Here is an 18,378-nt window from a genome sequence, read left to right as displayed (position 1 = left end):
GGTCCCTCGCCACCCAGGATCCAGGCGAATCCCTGGCTGCCCAGGGCGAGGGGGCACGTGGCCGTCCCTTGCTGAGGGCCAGTCCAGCTTTACAAGCCGCATTCTGTTCGCGGTGCAGCTCTGGCAGTGGCTGCTGCGGTTGTTTGCCTCCTGGCGGGTGCCCCGGTGCTTCCTGAGTGCTGGCAGCTGAGTGCGCTGCGGCTCGCCAACATGCTGCAAAGCCAGGGGGCGAAGCCAGGGGACCCCAGGAGCGGGCTGGGATTATTGGTAGCCCTGTAACTGGCCCCAGGGATTTCCAGCACCCCAGGATCAACCCCAGAGTCAAGTCCCTGCCCTGAGCAGCAGACAGGCTGTACGCACACAGCAGCAGGGGTGGGGGACAGAAATCCGGAGCGGGTATGTGGCCGCCAGTCAGACTGCGCTGGAGAACATTTATCCAGCGTCTGATCTGAGGGGCGGGGATTGTTTGCAATGGGTAATTCACGCAGCTCTAAATGTAACGAGGGGGAGGAAACCGCTCAGGGCCAGATGGACAAAGGGATTTAGGTGCACAAAGGCACCTGCTGGTATGTTCACCTCCCAAGGGAGTTAGGCACCCAGGTGCTTCTGAAAATCCCTCTAGGTGCCTATCCTGCTCCTTAGGTGCTGAAACCTTTGTCCAGCTGCCCCCGAGCACCTGGCTCACCTCTCGCTTGCACCAGCCTAGACCAGAGAGATCAGTGGGCTGATGGGCCCACAGGATAAGTGAGGAGAGAACCAGCCTCTTCAGGGATATTCAAGGGACCCAAGTCAGCAGCGGTGTCATACACAGCAGTGAATACACAGCAGTGCTTTCAGCCTGGCCCGCGCAGGGGCGCAGCACGGTGCCTAGAGCCCCAGGGGAAAAGCTGACGAACAACACAGGGCAGCCCCATTAGCTTGTAGCAATAGTAGGCTGTTATGCTTCACATTGGCCAGCCACTAGTGGATGTGTGTGTGTGTGTGAACGGAACACACAGTTAGCTGCTGGCTCTCCGGATCAAAGCCCTGGGTGCCACATTGGGTGTAAGCGGCTGAGCATTGCAGTCAGTTTGCCATTGGGTACAGGGGGGCGGAGGGGGCTGCAAAGTAAGTGGAACTGGGGTACCTGCCGAGGGGCCAAATTTAGCACGTGCAATGCCCGTTGGCGTCAAAGGGAGAGGTACCCGCATGCATCGAGGTGGGACTTGTCCCTAGGACACTGGGGAGGGTGTGAGCATAAGCCAAGTGCACCAGTAAACTCTGACTGCTTTGCACCGCTCCAGGGGATGCAAACAGCCGCATGCCTGCAGCATGTCTCCTGCAGCGCTGGGAGTGTACTGGTACATGTGGGTGGGGCGATGGGGGGGCGGCTAGCTGTCTTTCACACCCCCACCCCCCATCAGCGAGGAAGTTACACCCCCTTCAGCCAGATCTCAGGCCCCATCAAATCAGCAGTTGCCGTGGACTCACTTGGGCGTGGGGGGGAGGACCCCCTTTTACACTGTCACTGACTCTGATTCTGGCCTGCCTGGCACCCTGTACAAAGTGGGTGAATTCTGGGCCTGGTTTCCCCGCGGTATTTGTTTGATCCCAGTGCCACCCCACTGGCATCAGCAGAGTCACATCGGGCCATCTGAGCTTGACTTGTTAGCTGGGACAGACTGTGATCTCAGTTACACTGGTGTAAATCCAGAGTCACTCTAGATCGCCTGTTGGTGTAAACGGGCATAGCTCCACTGAAGTCAGTGGTGCAAATTGGCATAGTTCCGCTGCAGTCAACAGAATCATATCCACACCAACTGAGGATCTGGCTCATTGACGTCCCTGGAGTTACTCCAGATGTGTGCTGGTGTCTCTGAAATCAGAATCAGGCCCAGCAGACTCAGTCCTCAGCAGGGCCCAGTACCCACCAGCTGGGCAGTAGGAGATCTCCCTTGGCTTTGATGGCATTATCCCTGAGTTACGCTGGTAGGAGGACACTCAGAATCTGACCTGACGTGAACATGAATCTGCTGAATTTGGCCCAGTGACTTCCCCGTGAGTGGCTCCCACTTACCCGGGCTGCAATTGGCCCAGAAGCCTGTTGGCCCCGTGGGCTTGTTGGATGATATCAGGCTGCATGGTAAAGCCCAAGCTGGGAAAAGCTCACTGTCCCCTGGCTGTGCCAGGAACCCACGGGAGCTTGGCTAGCGTCAGGTTTTCGCCCCTCCTCTGAAGGCTGCACTTGTACTGGTGTGGGCTTTGAACTCTGCTCCAGTGACGTCTTCCCCAGCCAAGTTCCCGAGCAGAGAGAACTGCCTGCCCAGGGAAATCTTTTCCACTTGAGCATCTTGCCAGCGTGCAGACAGAAATCACGCCAGCTCTTCTTCCCCCTCTCGGGCTCATGAGTCACGGTGCGTTGCCTGGACTGCACGGCAGCCTCTGGGCCAATTTTCATGCCAGGCTGCACTGGAGCAAGCTGCCTCCATGCCTCTGCCAACATGGCGCTCCCTGTTCCCTGCTGCTCATTGCACAGCTTTGCTATGAGACATCCCAAAGCTTCCTGGGGGACGTCAGGCCCTCGGAGAATGCCAGCCCCCACGGGCGTTCCCAGGCGGTGGGGGGCTTTGCATAGTGCTGGATCGCAGGCGAGGGAGAAGCTGATGGATGCATTCAAGGATAGTGATGTGACATTGGTCCGGCAAGGCCAAACAGACACCAGGGCCCGTCTCGGGTGCCAAGTGCTGGCCCTCACAGCTCCGATGGAAAGCAGGCCTGGGCTGGGCTGCCCGGATGCCTGCCAGACATCTGCTTCCAGGAGGGAAACACAGTCGTGTGGGGCTGGTGTTTTTAATCTGCTTGGCATCAAAATTTTAGCTAGCAAGTGAGAACTTGGCAGGATCTTGCCAGCCTGTGGGTAGCGGGGGCATGCAGGGGATGGGGTGAGTGTGGGAGGGGGGACACCACATGACCAGCTCTGTGTGGGACCCTGGGAGAGGCACCATGGGACTAGAGAGGAGCCATCTTGTAGGGCTGGAAGGAGGGTCTAGTGGTTACAGCTGGGACTGGAGAGGCCGGGGTTCCCGTCCCTGCTCTGGGTGGCAGAGGGAAAGTTACTTCACCAGATCTCCCCCAAACACAGCATGTCCCTGAGAGTCTGTTCTCCAGACTTTGTGCAGTCATACGTGTCCCAGCAATGGGGCTCTCGTTTCTCCCCGTGGTTGCTGGTACGGTGGGCAGGGGGACACAGGGACTGGATGTGGTGGGGTGTCTGGCCCAGGATGTTACTTCTAGGGCAGGAGCGAGAAGACCTGTGGCAGCGACTCAGAGCGGTCTTAGGGGTCATCAGAGCTGATGATGTCTACCTGCATCGTTCTCAATGCCGTGCTGTGGCTCAAAGGGTTCATGAGAGGCTGGGCTGTATGAACAGGGAATAGCAAGCAATCGGAGGGAAGTGGTCTCTGTACACAGCACTGGGGCAGCTGCTGGTCCAGTTCTGGGGTGCACACAGGCTGTGGAAGTGCTGGCCTTAAAGTCTGTGAAATGTTGGTCCTTGAGACCCCAAAATGGGGTGTTCCCACAGCACCCTGCCCTCCGGGGGCTGGCAGAGAGCACAGAGCCAGCTCCGGGCAGGGAGGGACGTCTCCCCACAGCCCAGTTAGGTTCCCCAGCATCTGTCTAACCTTGCACCTCATTGCACGGTCCCACATCTGGGTGCTGGCCAAGCCCTTCTCTGTGCCACGCACAGCCCGGCTGGGGAGCGTGGGCAACTCCGGTGCGCCAGGCGGACAGACGCCTGCTGAGGTCTCTTTCTGCCTCGCATGCCCTCCTTGGCTCCATCTTCCCTGCCCAGCGTTCCTGGGGCAAGTGCCTGTTCTGGCCACAGGGAGGCGCTACATGAGGAAGGCAGGAACATGGGCCAGGAGCCTGAGCAGGGCTCTTTGGGGCTTGTGTTTCCTTTTGGTTGGAGGAGCCGCTCTCCCACGCGTCTTCCTCAGCCGCCCGGTGCTAGGAGCAGGCAGGCCAGAAAGCAGCCAGGATGGATCATCGTCGCAGGGAGCCATCAGGCCCCAACTCCAAGCCAGAGCGACCCCTGCAAAGGAGGTAAGCGAAGCATCAGCAGGCAATAGGGCGAGAGCATCGCGTGCCCCCATGGCTCCCCTTTCCTGCCCCCCGTTCTGCAGCCCACCTTCCCGCTGGGGCAGGCTGCGCCTGGGGCACTAGGAGGGGGTGCTTGAGTGGGATACCGGTGAGCCACACCTTAAGTATGCCAGCCACCCGAGCGCGTCCCTGTACTCGGGCTGCCGGCTAACGAGCATGTTCAAACGCAGCTGGATCCCAAAGGCCATGGGCATCCAGGGAGCCCTGGGCAGCCATGGCCAAAGCCTGGTGTGACGTTCTGAGTGTAATGTAATAGCTCATGGAAAGGTGACAGGGCCAGAAAGAGTTAATGAACTCCCAGACTGACCTGACCCATGGCTGAACTTTAGAGGCTGGTTAGGAAGAGATGGAAATGAACAGAGCTGTGAAATGAGCCGGCATGGCTAGAGAGAGAGAAGGGGAGCTGTGTGTTCAGGTCTTGTGATGTCAGCAAACAAGTCTTGTCTATTGCTATGGCTTTGATTCAAAGATCAAAAAAGGAGTATTAACAGGAAGACACTTGAGTGACATAGTACTGTTGTCTATATGTCGCTGGGAAGGTTGTAGTAACCTGTGTCTGAACTGTTTAATGGATAAATCATCCTGTGGTAATTGCCAGGATGTTTGGCAGAGGGAAAGTTAAGTCTCTTGTTTTCTCAGGCCAAAAGGCTGCTGGAAATGTATAAAAACCCTGGGACACGAACCTTCTTCATTCAGATCTGGTTTGGGTTTCAAGAGGGGGAAACCTTAAGCCATAAGGGTTGAGATCCCCAGTCACTGACTGGAGTCAGTCTCGAAAGCTTATGCTCAAATAAATTGGTTAGTCTCTAAGGTGCCACAAGTCCTCCTTTTCTAGTCTGAACATGGACATTGATCTATAACCTCTGGACTATTTCTAAAAGGATTTTTGGCAACTACAAGCTCATCTCTGCTCTGTATCTGGACCTCAAGAATTGAACTCAAGTCTGTCTGTATATTGATCTTTTAACCAACACTCTCTCTCTCTCTTCTTTTTTAATAAATTTTAATTTAGTTAATAAGAATTGACTGTAAGCGTGTATTTGGGGTAAGATCTGAGTTATCATTTGACCGGGGTCTGGGGCTTGGTCCTTTGGAGTCAGGAGAACTTTTTCTTTTCTATGATGAAATAAGATTTTCAGAATTGATCATCCTATGTTTGACAGGTGTGTCCGGAAGGAGGCCGGAAGCTGGGCACTTTAAGGGAACGGCATTATTTGGACGTCTGAGTAACCAGGGAGGGGCTATAGAAGCTGGTTTGGGCTGGCTGGGCAAATCTCAGTATTGGAATAGCCACCAGCCTTTGGGGTTTGAAGTTCACCCTGATTGAGTGACCTCAGCTGGCTCCCACAGACAGCACCTTCTGACGGCTGTGGGGTGGCTCCCCGTGAAACCCGCTGGGGCAGGGGGAGCTGGGGGCTTAGGCCCAGGACAGACTGGGCTGACACTGGCCTGGGAGGTGTCCCCGCAAGGCCGCGGTGGGACGCATCGGGGTGCTTGGAGGAAGCTCCTACTGTTACCATACCCCTAGCCTGTGACTCCACGGAGGGCTCCGGGGTCCCTGCTTGGGCACTTTCCACCACCACGAGCTTTGCCTTCAAAGGAGGGGGAAGAAAACCATGAGCAGGGAATCCAGCCTGACTCGATTTCCCTCCTCCCTGGGGGGGGACGAATCTCTTCATCGGGAACCTGCCCAGAGTCCCGTCTGTGCCAGGGCTAGAGGGGGTAAGTAAGAGTCCCGTGCCTGTGCCTACAGGCTCCCCGGGGGAGACCGCGTGCCTGAGGGGACAGGACTGGGCGGACAGCCTGGTTTCTACTCCTCTCCCTGCCACTGAGCTTCGCAGAGTCCCTTCCCCGCTGTGCCTCCATTTCCCCCTGTAAAATGGGGATAGGGCTACAGAGCTGCCCTACAGCGGGAGTGAGCAGGAGCAGAGGGGCAGCTGTCACCTGCCAGGCTCAGCGTGGGGGTTGGGAGCCCAGTCCCCTCCCTCTTTGTTTCCCCAGCTGAGGACAGTGACACTCGCCCAGCTGTTCAGGACCGTAGAAAGCGCTCACGTGGCTAGACACTAAGATCCCAGGGCTGGTGCCCGTTTCTGTGTCACCCTGAAGCTGAGGGTGTCTGCTGAGCCAGCGTGAAGCGATGGACTCAGCTCCAGGCATGGCGGAGAGCGCTCTGTGTCCAGAGCATCCCCAGGCCGAATCGGCCCCGGCCTTCCCGGCCTGTTACTGGCCACCTCTGAGCCCTGACTGTACGGATAGTCCTCGTGCGCTGCACGGCTAGTGTGAGCAGCGGCACTGGGTGTGTGAGGGAGATTGGGGGTCTGAGCACTCCAGGATAGACGCTGCCGACGCCGACGGGAAGGGTTCTCCCATTGCTGTAGTTACTCTGCCGTCCCAAGAATCCTCCTGGAGCCTGAGCGCTGCCTACCCCGGGGTTAAGTCAGGTTCGCTCTGTCGCTCTCGGGCGTGGAGTTTTCACACACACACACACCCCCAAGCAATGTAGCTGGGTCACCCTAACTTTTTAGCATAGACCAGGCCTGAGTGTGTTACATCATGTCAAGTGCCACAGAAATGGAGCCACCTCTGAGTGGGAACAGAGCAGCTGCTTAATATCAGGGCTGGATGAAATATGCCAAACAAAACATTTTCCTGTCAGAAAATGGGGTTCCATCAAAATCAAATTTTTCCTCAGGAAAAGATCAGTTTTGGTGGAATCTTGTGTTGGTGGAATTTTGACCTCCTGAGGTCCCTTCCAACCCTGATAGTCTATGATTCTTCCAGTGGGACAAAGGAAGCATTTTGGGTCAGATCAACACTAATTTCAGAGTCTCCCATGCTCCAGTTCTCCCCCATGGGTCCTGCTCCCCGCTGGACTACATTTCCCATGATGCACTTGTAGAACTGATCAATGAAATTGTTTTTAATTGTTCACTTTATTAATATAACTTCATAAGTAAAGTTTTATGAATGAAACTACATTCATTCATAAAGCCAGGTACCCCAAGAACCGGCTAATTGAGTTTCACTTTCAATCCAATTGCTGCTTAAATCGTGAAACTTACACTGCTTCAACATTCAGGTTTCAGAGCAGCAGCCGTGTTAGTCTGTATCCGCAAAAAGAACAGGAGGACTTGTGGCACCTTAGAGACTAACCAATTTATTAGAGCATAAGCTTCCGTGGGCTACAGCTCACTTCATCGGATGCATCCAGTGGAAAATACAGTGGGGAGATTTATATACACAGAGAACATGAAACAAGGGGTGTTACCATACACACTGTAAGGAGAGTGATCAGGTGAGGTGAGCTATTACCAGCAGGAGAGCTTGGGGGCGGGGGAGGACCTTTTCTAGTAATAATCAAGGTGGGCCATTTCCAGCAGTTGACAAGAAAGTATGAGGAACAGTAGTGGCGGAGTGGGGTGGCGGGAATAAACATGGGGAAATAGTTTTATTTTGTGTAATGACTCATCCACTCCCAGTCTCTATTCAAGCCTAAGTTAATTGTATCCAGTTTGCAAATTAATTCCAATTCAGCAGTCTCTAGCTGGAGTCTGTTTTTGAAGTTTTTTTGTTGAAGAATTGCCACTTTTAGGTCTGTAATCGAGTGACCAGAGAGATTGAAGTGCTCTCCAACTGGTTTTTGAATGTTCTCATTCTTTATGTCTGATTTGTGTCCATTTATTCTTTTACGTAGAGACTGTCCAGTTTAGCCAATGTACATGGCAGAGGGGCATTGCTGGCACGTGATGGCATATATCACATTGGTGGATGTGCAGGTGAACGAGCCTCTGATAGTGTGGCTGATGTGATCAGGCCCTATGATGGGGTCCCCTGAATAGATATGTGGACACAGCTAGCAACAGGCTTTGTTGCAACATTGTAACTTCTTACTCACTGTTTGTCATTCATTATACTTGTTCATATTGGAACTCAAACTCCATCTTAACTTGTCCCAAATTCCATTTTGAAATGCTCACTTCATTTTGTAACAGCTTGCTGCAACCTTCATTTTTGCAAAACCCAGCTGTAATCTTATTAGTATAGTTTAGATGTGTGAATGAGGTCTGTATGGATAATGGAATCAACCTCCAGCCCCAGCCTGTCCTGATGAAATAAAGTTCAAATACCAAGGGCTGAAGATGCAGACAACAGCCCTGACCAAGTAAGAAGGGTCCACCCTAAAAAGAAAAGAACAACAAAAGTATAATGGAAGGAAGATCAAAGCCAGGTCCCAGGCTGAAAGTCATGCCTGCAATTGACGGGTGATCAATCACACCCAACCCAGAGGCAGCGTGACATAGCAAGACCAATAGACTTTGGATTCAAACTAAAAACCTATAAAAAAGATGGGTGAGAATGAAGACTTTGGGTAACGTTCTGCATCCAGCATCAAGGGGTCTCGGTGCGCGCCCGACAGAGACCCAGCCCTTCCTCGTGCCTGGCTTTCCTGGCTAGTTAGCCACCATGAGCTACGATCCCAAGCTGCGAAATCAAGCCATGAACTCAAGCTACATTCAGGACTGGTAACTATCGAGCAGCTGCAGAACATTGTGTGTCTGTGTGTGTGTGATTATACAGATACTAGATATTAGTTATTGGTCTTAAATCAAATTGCGTTATTATAATAAACATGACATCTTGTCTTGTCCCCTGAAACGATCCCGTGCAGTTTTATCTGTGTAACACACTGTGGTCTCCCGCTCTGGCTGAGCTGCTGCAGTGCATCATGGGAGTCCCCTGAAGCATCCGAGTGGCTCAGCCCCCCGAAACCCAGTGGCTGGTTCCAGAATGTCGGAATGCTCCATTTCCTTGGGAAATGTCGAAATGCAACGCTCTGGGATTCTCCAGTCCAGGGAAAGCGTCACTATTTTGATGTCTCATCCCCATCCAGAATGAAAACCAATGTGGACACATCAGACTCTTCCGGACATGGAAATGGGGTTTTCCCATCAGCAAATCAAAGTGTCCAAGTGGAGCACGGAATGGGGAATCATCCATTCCCAGCTGAACCTGCAGGGTGATTTTAGGGAAGCGGAGGGAAATTACCTATGCCTGGTCCTGGCACTGGGGCTAACTGCTCCTACTCATGGGGGCAAAAACCACTAGAGGAGCTTTAATGACGAGGGGTCGGGAATTCTTTTTTACACCTTCTCTGAAAAATGGCACCTTCTCCAGCACAGCGCCCCCTAGCATTCCAGTGGAGGATTGCTCTTCTCCCCTATTTACAGCTGGGGCTCAGAATGCAGCGTGGTAGCCTTCAAATCCTTGCTCTGCCCCGACTCCCTGCGTGACCTTGCTGGGGGACAGTCTGGGCCTGCCAGTTAGACCACATCAGCTTGTCTGTCTCCACGCCAACTGAGTCCCCTGCAAAGGGGCTGATCTGCTGCTGCTCCACACCTTGTGTTGCCATTTGCCCGGGTGCAAGGGGGTGAAATGCTGCCCTCCGGTCTGACAGCGTGTTACGCTTGCTGGGCACTGGTGTGAGGGACAGCCGGAGCTCCCAGGGTTCTCTGCCGTCCCAGGGCTTCATGCCAGGCAGGCCAGGCAGGTGCACCCTCTCCAATCTCCTGAATGCCCAGTCCGAAGAGCCTCTCAGAGCCCTGCCTGGGTCCGTAGGCCGTGCGGGAGATGGCCGGGGGGCAAGGGGAATTGGTGGTCACTGGGGCGGAGGGAAGCTTTAGAGCAGCCCCACGTCACACCCTGGCTATGTCAGCCCGAGGGCGCTGTGTGGCCACCCACAAGGCGACTGGCAGATAGGAGGTGGGAGCTGCTGCTGGTCTCCTTTGGGCCAAGCCGGGGTGTCTGCACGGCCGCTGCTGCCCAAGTGTGTAGCGAGCATCAGCCAGGATCCCCCCACCCACCGTGCATGGATTCTACTCCACCCCAGGAACAGTCGCCCCTTTTCCCGGCTCGTCCAGTGCGGTGCTGTGGTTCCCCGGCTCAGAGCTCCCTACAAGCCATGTGACAGCATTGTGTTCACTAGTGCACAGGACAGTCTGTATTTTCAATGGCCTAAGCAATGGGGCTCCCACCCCTTCCCTGGGAGACAGTGCCCTGGTCCCATAGATCTCATTACCAGGCTGGGTTTCCTGATCCTCCTCTACCATTGTCCCTCCCTCGGGGTCCCTCCCAGCTCTCCTAAGCGATCCCAACTTCCCCCTGGTGTGCTCAAAGCCGCCCCCACCCCACGTGGCACTGAGCAGGCCTGCCCCCCAGTGCAGCCCATCAGTACCGGGCTGCACAAGGCGGGATCAATCTGCCCCTAGCCCCTTCCTCCAGCTTCCTGAGCATTTCTGGGGCTCTTCTCTGAACTCCCCGAAGCTCGTCAGTGTCTGTCAGGTAATGAGATGCCCAGCAGTGAATACAATGTGCCAGGTGCATTCCCACCAGAGGCATATCGTGAGGGGGGAGGGGCACCGTGCCCTCCCAACTCTGTGATTCGATGCCCCTCCATCCATCTGTCCATCTATCTATCCCCATCCACCCCCTCTATCTATCTAGGTTGCACACTCCCATCACTGCAGGATCTCAGCTCTTCCAGGGGTCTGTTGCTGCCGTATCCCCCGTCCGACTCCTTTCTAACAAACCTCTCGCTGTCCCGCTTGCTGCCAGTCTCCCCAGCCATTCCCGCTGGGCTCTGCTCTCCCGTCCTGTGCCCAGGGAGTTCCCTCCTGCTGCGCTCGCTGCATTTTCCCTAGTGGGGTCCCCAATCCCGCAGCTGGCTCGCAGCCCCCCCCCCCGCCCCCCCGCCCATGTAGAGTCCACTGCAGGATCGGAGCCTGAATCTCTCCGTTTAGTGTCTTTTGCTCGCTCCTTGCCTCCCCTGCTCCTTTGTGGGGTTTCCCTGTCCTCACTATGGCTCCTCCCCAGTTCATGCCCTTTGCAGATGTCATGAGTATGCAGCTGTCTCCCTCTCCCAGGGGCTCCCTGTAGCTAGGAATCGAGACTGGGCCTCCCCAAGACCCTGCTGCCACTTACCTTCGGCCTTGGGTCCCCCGGCCTTTCTTCCCTGCTGATCTTATCCCTCGCAAATACTTTTTGGGGTAAGGGCTTCCTGACTACTGATTGGAGGAACAGCAAGCCCAGACCGCAAAAAGATCCAAGAGAGAAAGAGATGGAGAGAGGCAGCACCTGTCATCTGTGCGCCCCGTTGAGGCGGATACGTTCCGGCACCGTGAGGCAGGAGGGACACCGCGGCTGAGAAGAGAAGAGAAGCAAAGGTGATGCACTGCCTGTCTGCGCCCTAGCGTGTTGCTCTTCCCCCTGAGGGGAGATCACTCTTAATATTGTTGTTCTTGTGTACTATGGTAGGGCCTACAGGCTGTAACCAGGATCAGGACCCTGCCATGTTGGGTGCTGCTTAGACCCCAACCCAGGGGAGCTGGAACAATTTGCATAGGGGGGTGCTGAGAGCCACTGAACCAGACTGTAAACCCTGGATATGATGGAAACCACTTCAAGCCAGGGGGTGTGGCAGCCCCCCAGCACCCCTACTTCCAGCACCTATGCCCTATCCAGGATCAGGGCCCCATTGTACCAGGTGTGGCACAGACAGAGTATAGGGTTGCTAACTTTCTAATCGCAGAAACCCAAACATCCTTGCCCCGCCCCTGACCTGAGGCCCCGCCCCACCATTCCCCCTCTCTGAGGCCATGCCCCACTCACTCCATCTCCCTCCCTCTGTCGCTCACTCTCCTCCACCCTCACTCACTTTCACCGGGCTGGGGCAGGAGATTGGAGTGCGGGGGTGGGTGAGGGGTGCACGCTCTGGGAGGGAGTTTGGGTGCAGGAGGGGCTCAGGGCTGGGGCAGGGAGTTCTGGTGCAGGAGGGGTTGTGGGGTACAGACTCCGGCCGGAAGGTGCTTACCTCGGGCTGCTCCTGAGCAGTGGAGCCGTGGGGCTAAGGCAGGCTCCCTGCCTGCTCTGGCCCCGCGCCACTCCCGGAAGCAGCCAGCCTGTCCCTGTTCCCCCTGGGCATTCCCAGCCAATGGGAGCTGTGGAGTCGACGCTCAGGACATGGGCAGTGCATGGAGACCCCCTGCCCCCACCAGGGGCCACAGACACATGCTGGCTGCTTCCAGGAGTGGCGCAGGGCCAGGGCAGGTAAGGAGCCTGCCTTAGCCCTGCTGCACCGCCGGACTGTTAGCAGCCTAAAATCTCCTGGTTTGGCTTCAGTAGCCTCTGGGAGATTGAGCCCGATCCCGGGAGACTCCTGGCAAAACCAGGAGGGTTGGTAACACTGACAGAGTGAGAGACAGGCAGGCTCAAAAGACACGACCAACAAAGGAAGGGCATACTGGACCCAAGAATCATAGAATCATAGAATCATAGAATATCAGGGTTGGAAGGGACCCCAGAAGGTCATCTAGTCCAACCCCCTGCTCAAAGCAGGACCAATTCCCAGTTAAATAATCCCAGCCAGGGCTTTGTCAAGCCTGACCTTAAAAACCTCTAAGGAAGGAGATTCTACCACCTCCCTAGGTAACGCATTCCAGTGTTTCACCACCCTCTTAGTGAAAAAGTTTTTCCTAATATCCAATCTAAACCTCCCCCACTGCAACTTGAGACCATTACTCCTCGTTCTGTCATCTGCTACCATTGAGAACAGTCTAGAGCCATCCTCTTTGGAACCCCCTTTCAGGTAGTTGAAAGCAGCTATCAAATCCCCCTCATTCTTCTCTTCTGCAGGCTAAACAATCCCAGCTCCCTCAGCCTCTCCTCATAACTCATGTGTTCCAGTCCCCGAATCATTTTTGTTGCCCTTCGCTGGACTCTCTCCAATTTATCCACATCCTTCTTGAAGTGTGGGGCCCAAAACTGGACACAGTACTCCAGATGAGGCCTCACCAAAGTCGAATAGAGGGGAACGATCACGTCCCTCGATCTGCTCGCTATGCCCCTACTTATACATCCCAAAATGCCATTGGCCTTCTTGGCAACAAGGGCACACTGCTGACTCATATCCAGCTTCTCGTCCACTGTCACCCCTAGGTCCTTTTCCGCAGAACTGCTGCCTAACCATTCGGTCCCTAGTCTGTAGCTGTGCATTGGGTTCTTCCGTCCTAAGTGCAGGACCCTGCACTTATCCTTATTGAACCTCATCAGATTCCTTTTGGCCCAATCTTCCAATTGGTCTAGGTCCTTCTGTATCCTATCCCTCCCCTCCAGCGTATCTACCACTCCTCCCAGTTTAGTATCATCCGCAAATTTGCTGAGAGTGCAATCCACACCATCCTCCAGATCATTTATGAAGATATTGAATAAAACCGGCCCCAGGACCGACCCTTGGGGCACTCCACTTGATACCGGCTGCCAACTAGACATGGAGCCATTGATCACTACCCGTTGAGCCCGACAATCTAGCCAGCTTTCTACCCACCTTATAGTGCATTCATCCAGCCCATACTTCCTTAACTTGCTGACAAGAATACTATGGGAGACCGTGTCAAAAGCTTTGCTAAAGTCAAGAAATAATACATCCACTGCTTTCCCTTCATCCACAGAACCAGTAATCTCATCATAAAAGGCGATTAGATTAGTCAGGCATGACCTTCCCTTGGTGAATCCATGCTGGCTGTTCCTGATCACTTTCCTCTCATGCAAGTGCTTCAGGATTGATTCTTTGAGGACCTGCTCCATGATTTTTCCAGGGACTGAGGTGAGGCTGACTGGCCTGTAGTTCCCAGGATCTTCCTTCTTCCCTTTTTTAAAGATTGGCACTACATTAGCCTTTTTCCAGTCATCCGGGACTTCCCCGGTTCGCCACGAGTTTTCAAAGATAATGGCCAGTGGCTCTGCAATCACAGCCGCCAATTCCTTCAGCACTCTCGGATGCAACTCGTCCGGCCCCATGGACTTGTGCACGTCCAGCTTTTCTAAATAGTCCCTAACCGCCTCTATCTCCACAGAGGGCTGGCCATCTCTTCCCCATTTTGTGATGCCCAGCGCAGCAGTCTGAGAGCTGACCTTGTTAGTGAAAACAGAGGCAAAAAAAGCATTGAGTACATTAGCTTTTTCCACATCCTCTGTCACTAGGTTGCCTCCCTCATTCAGTAAGGGGCCCACACTTTCCTTGGCTTTCTTCTTGTTGCCAACATACCTGAAGAAACCCTTCTTGTTACTCTTGACATCTCTGGCTAGCTGCAGCTCCAGGTGCGATTTGGCCCTCCTGATAACATTCCTACATGCCCGAGCAATATTTTTATACTCTTCCCTGGTCATATGTCCAACCTTCCACTTCTTGTAAGCTTCTTTTTTATGTTTAAGATCCGCTAGGATTTCACCATTAAGCCAAGCTGGTCGCCTGCCATATTTACTATTCTTTCGACTCATCGGGATGGTTTGTCCCTGTAACCTCAACAGGGATTCCTTGAAATACAGCCAGCTCTCCTGGACTCCTTTCCCCTTCAAGTTAGTCCCCCAGGGGATCCTGAGCAGGCACAAGAATCCTGGCTGTACCTCTGGCTTGGCCCTTTAAGGTCAGGTATTTAGGGTGAGGCCTGGAGAGATCATGTGACCAAAAGACCCATGTGACGGGAATGGCAGGACTATATAAAGAGCTGCCTGTAGCTTTTTGGCCCTGGGTCATTGAGGTAGGTGGAGGGCTGCCTTGTGTTTGGGCTAGCCCCTGTCTCTGTTGTGTGGTTAGACTTATCTGCCCTACTCGATCAGCAGGGAAACTGAGGAATGATTTGCCCTGCCATGAGAAGGGGGCTGCAGACAGGATCAGGAAGATGGAGGATGAGTCTATGACTGGTGCTGGAGAGCTAAGGGAGCCTATAACAGAAGGAAAGCTATCCTTGCTTCACAGGGGAAACTGAGGTACAAGGGGGTGATGCACTCAAAGTGGCACAAAGCTGGAAATTGACCCCTGGGGTGCTGCTGTAGTTGGAGCCAGTAGAGAAGAGAGTGAATGTCTGGAAACACTTTTCATTCTGTGAGTGTTGGGAATGGGGGAATTCCTGTGGAAAGTTAACCATTTGTGTTTGTAAACAGTAATTATTCAAAACAAAAATAAGAAAAAGAAATTCAGCCGTGTGGCTAAACTGAGCCCTCTCCCCAGGGCCGTCCCTACCCATATGCAAAGCATGCAGCTGCGTAGGGCAACAGGAAATTTGGGGCACCACATTTCCTGGTGCCCTGTGCAGCTGCATGCTGCCCCAGCCCCACCCCCACTCCACCCCTTTCCCGAAGCCCCTGCCCCCACTCCCCTGAGGAGTGCAGCAGGGCTTGGCCTGCACTCACTGGGGGCGGGAAGTGCAGCGACCCAGCCCCAGCTGCACAGCTGGTGAGTGCTGGGGGGTGGTTCCCTCCTGCCCCCCAAGCTAGCCCTGTCCCCTCCCCCCTGCGGAGACCTGGACCCCACACTCCCCCTCCCCCCCCACGGGGGGGCTGCGTAGGGCCCCAGAATAGACAGGGACGGCCCTGCCTCTCCCACCCACACAAAGAAGTCAGGTACTTGAAACATGGCCATAAAAAAGATGGAGAAAAGCTGATCTCTTGCCACAGAGGGCAGGACAAGGGGCGATCGGTTCAAACTCCAGCAGAGCAGATTGAGATTAAATCTCAGGAAAAACTTCCTAACTCTCAGAGCAGCAGGACGATGGAACAGTCGCCTCGGGAGGTCGGGGAAGCTCCTTCTCTGGAGGTTTTCCAAAGGAGGCTGGAGCCATCTGTCCTGGGTGGGTCAGACCAGTGGTTCCCAAACTGTGTGTATGGGCGACCCCTTTCAGACAGCAAGCCTCTGTGTGCGACTCTCCCTTATAAATAAAAACACATTTTTGATATTAACACTATTTTCAATGCTAAATGTATAATAACCCTGTTGTTTAAAATGAATTGACCTTTTCTCACAGCTTGGAAATGGACTAAAATGCATTTTTATCAAATTATTGTTATAAGCAGAAAAGTGTTGTTGGGTTTTTTTAAGCAGTTCCTGTTTAATACTGGCGGGTGTGCAAAGAAACTGCCCGATCACTTTTCACAGCTGACCCAACGCCACCCTTGCGTGTGCGCTGGGTGGCCGGAGAGCAGCGGCTGCTGGCCAGGCACCCAGCCCTGACGGCAGCTCCGTCACCAGGAGCAGCGCAGAATGGCAGAAGTTAGGGTGGCAATGCCATACAAAGCCACTCTCACTTCTGCCCAACGTTTGACCCTCGTGCCGGGAGGGATGACTGGAGGGGGGGGCTAAGGCAAATTTGGGGTGGCTATAGCCCCCACAAGACCCCCCCAGTGCTGCCCCTGCATGTGTGTCTGACTGTTAAATAAGTGACTTTTTGGGGGGGGGCCAATCTCATTGTTCTGACTGGTCGGTGGTTTAATGCACCTCTTCAGCGGCTGACCCATCAAGCCCTCTCGTGTTGTCTCAGTCCCAGACAACACACCCACGCACACGATACGACAATCGCCAGGTCCAGTTTCCTGAAAGAGGTGCTAATACCAAGATACATTCTGTTTAGGAACAGCGGTTGCTGCATTGTCCGTTTACAATATGTTTTGGAATAAATACACTCCATTGAGACGGAAAGGCGTGTGTCCTTTTCTAAAACGCTAGATTGAAATGATATCTTCTAGAGCCGTTGCTCTCTGTTTTGTGCATTTACTCGCAACCCCCATGTAATATTCTCACAACCCCCAGTGTGAGAAGCCCTGGGTTTGACACAACAAATCCTGCATCTTGGCAGGGGTTAGACTAGATGACCCTTGTGGTCCCTTCTAAACCTGGGTCTGTGATTCTAATGAATGGGGTGGAAAACCAATGAATGGGGTGGAAAAAAAATGTTTCCATAAAATCTCTCAAATGGAGAATCTCAAGGGGATATTCTTTGGGGGGGGGGAGAGAGAGAGGTGGGAAAAACCCTTCCATGCTCAGAGTCCTGCCTAGCTCTGTCCAAGGCTCAGGCATGACAAACTTCTGCCCCGCGTGTGTGTGAGCAGTGGCCGGAGGGAGGCTGAGCAGCTGGGGAAGTTAGTGGAGCCGTGCCAGGCTGCCCCAGCCAAAGCTCTGACCCATGGACCTGGGAGGGGGGTCTGCAGGGTGTGGGGGGCTGGAGCACTCCTCTGAAGGGAGCGGTGTTGGCTGGGCGGGGTCCCCCGGTGCATCTTTCTGTCCTCCCTGCAGAGCTGGTGCAACTCTGTCCCCTTGCTTTGTGCTGATTAGCCACACGGGTGCTGGTGGGGGCAAGAGGCTGACTCAGCTTCCCCAAGGCCAAGCGCTGAGTGCCTCCGCTCCCACCGGCCTGCCCTTTCCCCCGCCCCTTGCCGAGAATCAGGGGCTCTTGCTGTCCATGGGTGGGTCGGCTGCCCCTTCTGTGGAGCTAAGTCCCATGCTCTGCAGAGCCCTGGAGAGATGAGGCCCCCGGGAGCCGGGCAGAGGCACAACCCTGGATGGCTGCGGGCGGCTGGAGGAGAAGAGTCGGGGATCCCCAATGAGCTGCCTCGCCTCTGCAGTGACTGCAGCTCCCTTCCTGCCAGTGACGCTGCAGTGCCATGGCCTGCAGAGTCCAGCCCAGCTCTCCTAACGCAGTCTGTCATGACTGCAGCGCCCGCCTGCCCCTCCCCCAGCACCTGCCCTTTCCTCTGCAGTGGTCCCCCCCCGCCCCCTCCAGCGCTCTCCCATTTGCTGCGTGTCCCTCTCCGGGAAATAACGCAGCTGCATTGCTGTTATTGTCTCTGCGTGGCCCAGCAGGGGAAGGGGCTGCTGGCTCTCGCACTCTCCCCGCGGGCTGAGCGCCCACCCTCTCTTCCGGCCCTCCATCACCCTGGGCCACCACGGCTCTCCTGCCTGCCTCCCCTCTGGGGACGTGCGCACCCGCTCTGCTGCTGGCCGACGAAGCTGCCCGTGCTGAGCGCCCTGTGCTGTTGCGATGATGCCATGTGCCCGCGGAAGCACTGCTGTGTCTGTGGACCCGTGCAGGGGTGAGTGGAGCACCAAGCTCCCTGCCACTCATGGGCAATGCCTCCCTTCCCCGCAGGCGCGTGGCACTCGTGTTTAAATGGGTTTGGCAGGCCCTCCAGGGTCCCGGGGGGAATTGCTCCAACCTGGATTCGCTCCAGTTTGACTCAAAGCTGGACCTCCCTCCATCCAAGGTGTCAGAGCTGGGGCGAAGACCCTGAACTGAGAAGCGGTGACAGATGGAGGAGACGAGATTAACGAAGCACAGCTGCCAAAGGAAGGTGTGAAGGCTCCAGTCCCGCGAAGAGTAACGCGTGTGAGTCACTCTGCCCATGCGAGCAGGC

At 54.8% G+C, this 18,378-nt stretch overlaps 1 long non-coding RNA gene across 1 annotated transcript in view; it reads right to left on the bottom strand.

Moving 5' to 3' along the window:
* The window catches only part of LOC140905536 (uncharacterized), a 64,989-nt gene that overhangs the window by 25,294 nt on the left and 21,317 nt on the right, over positions 1 to 18,378 (bottom strand). Inside the window, exons 2-3 of the long non-coding RNA XR_012156878.1 lie at positions 11,119 to 11,337; positions 2,057 to 4,072 (exon numbers count right to left, since the gene is read on the bottom strand). This is a non-coding gene — a long non-coding RNA (uncharacterized lncRNA). The remainder of the gene's footprint in view (positions 1 to 2,056; positions 4,073 to 11,118; positions 11,338 to 18,378) is intronic.

This window comes from Lepidochelys kempii, chromosome 1 (assembly GCF_965140265.1).
Source record: "Lepidochelys kempii isolate rLepKem1 chromosome 1, rLepKem1.hap2, whole genome shotgun sequence".
Taxonomy (NCBI): domain Eukaryota; kingdom Metazoa; phylum Chordata; order Testudines; family Cheloniidae; genus Lepidochelys; species Lepidochelys kempii.
This window is presented reverse-complemented; position numbering and strand designations above follow the sequence as displayed.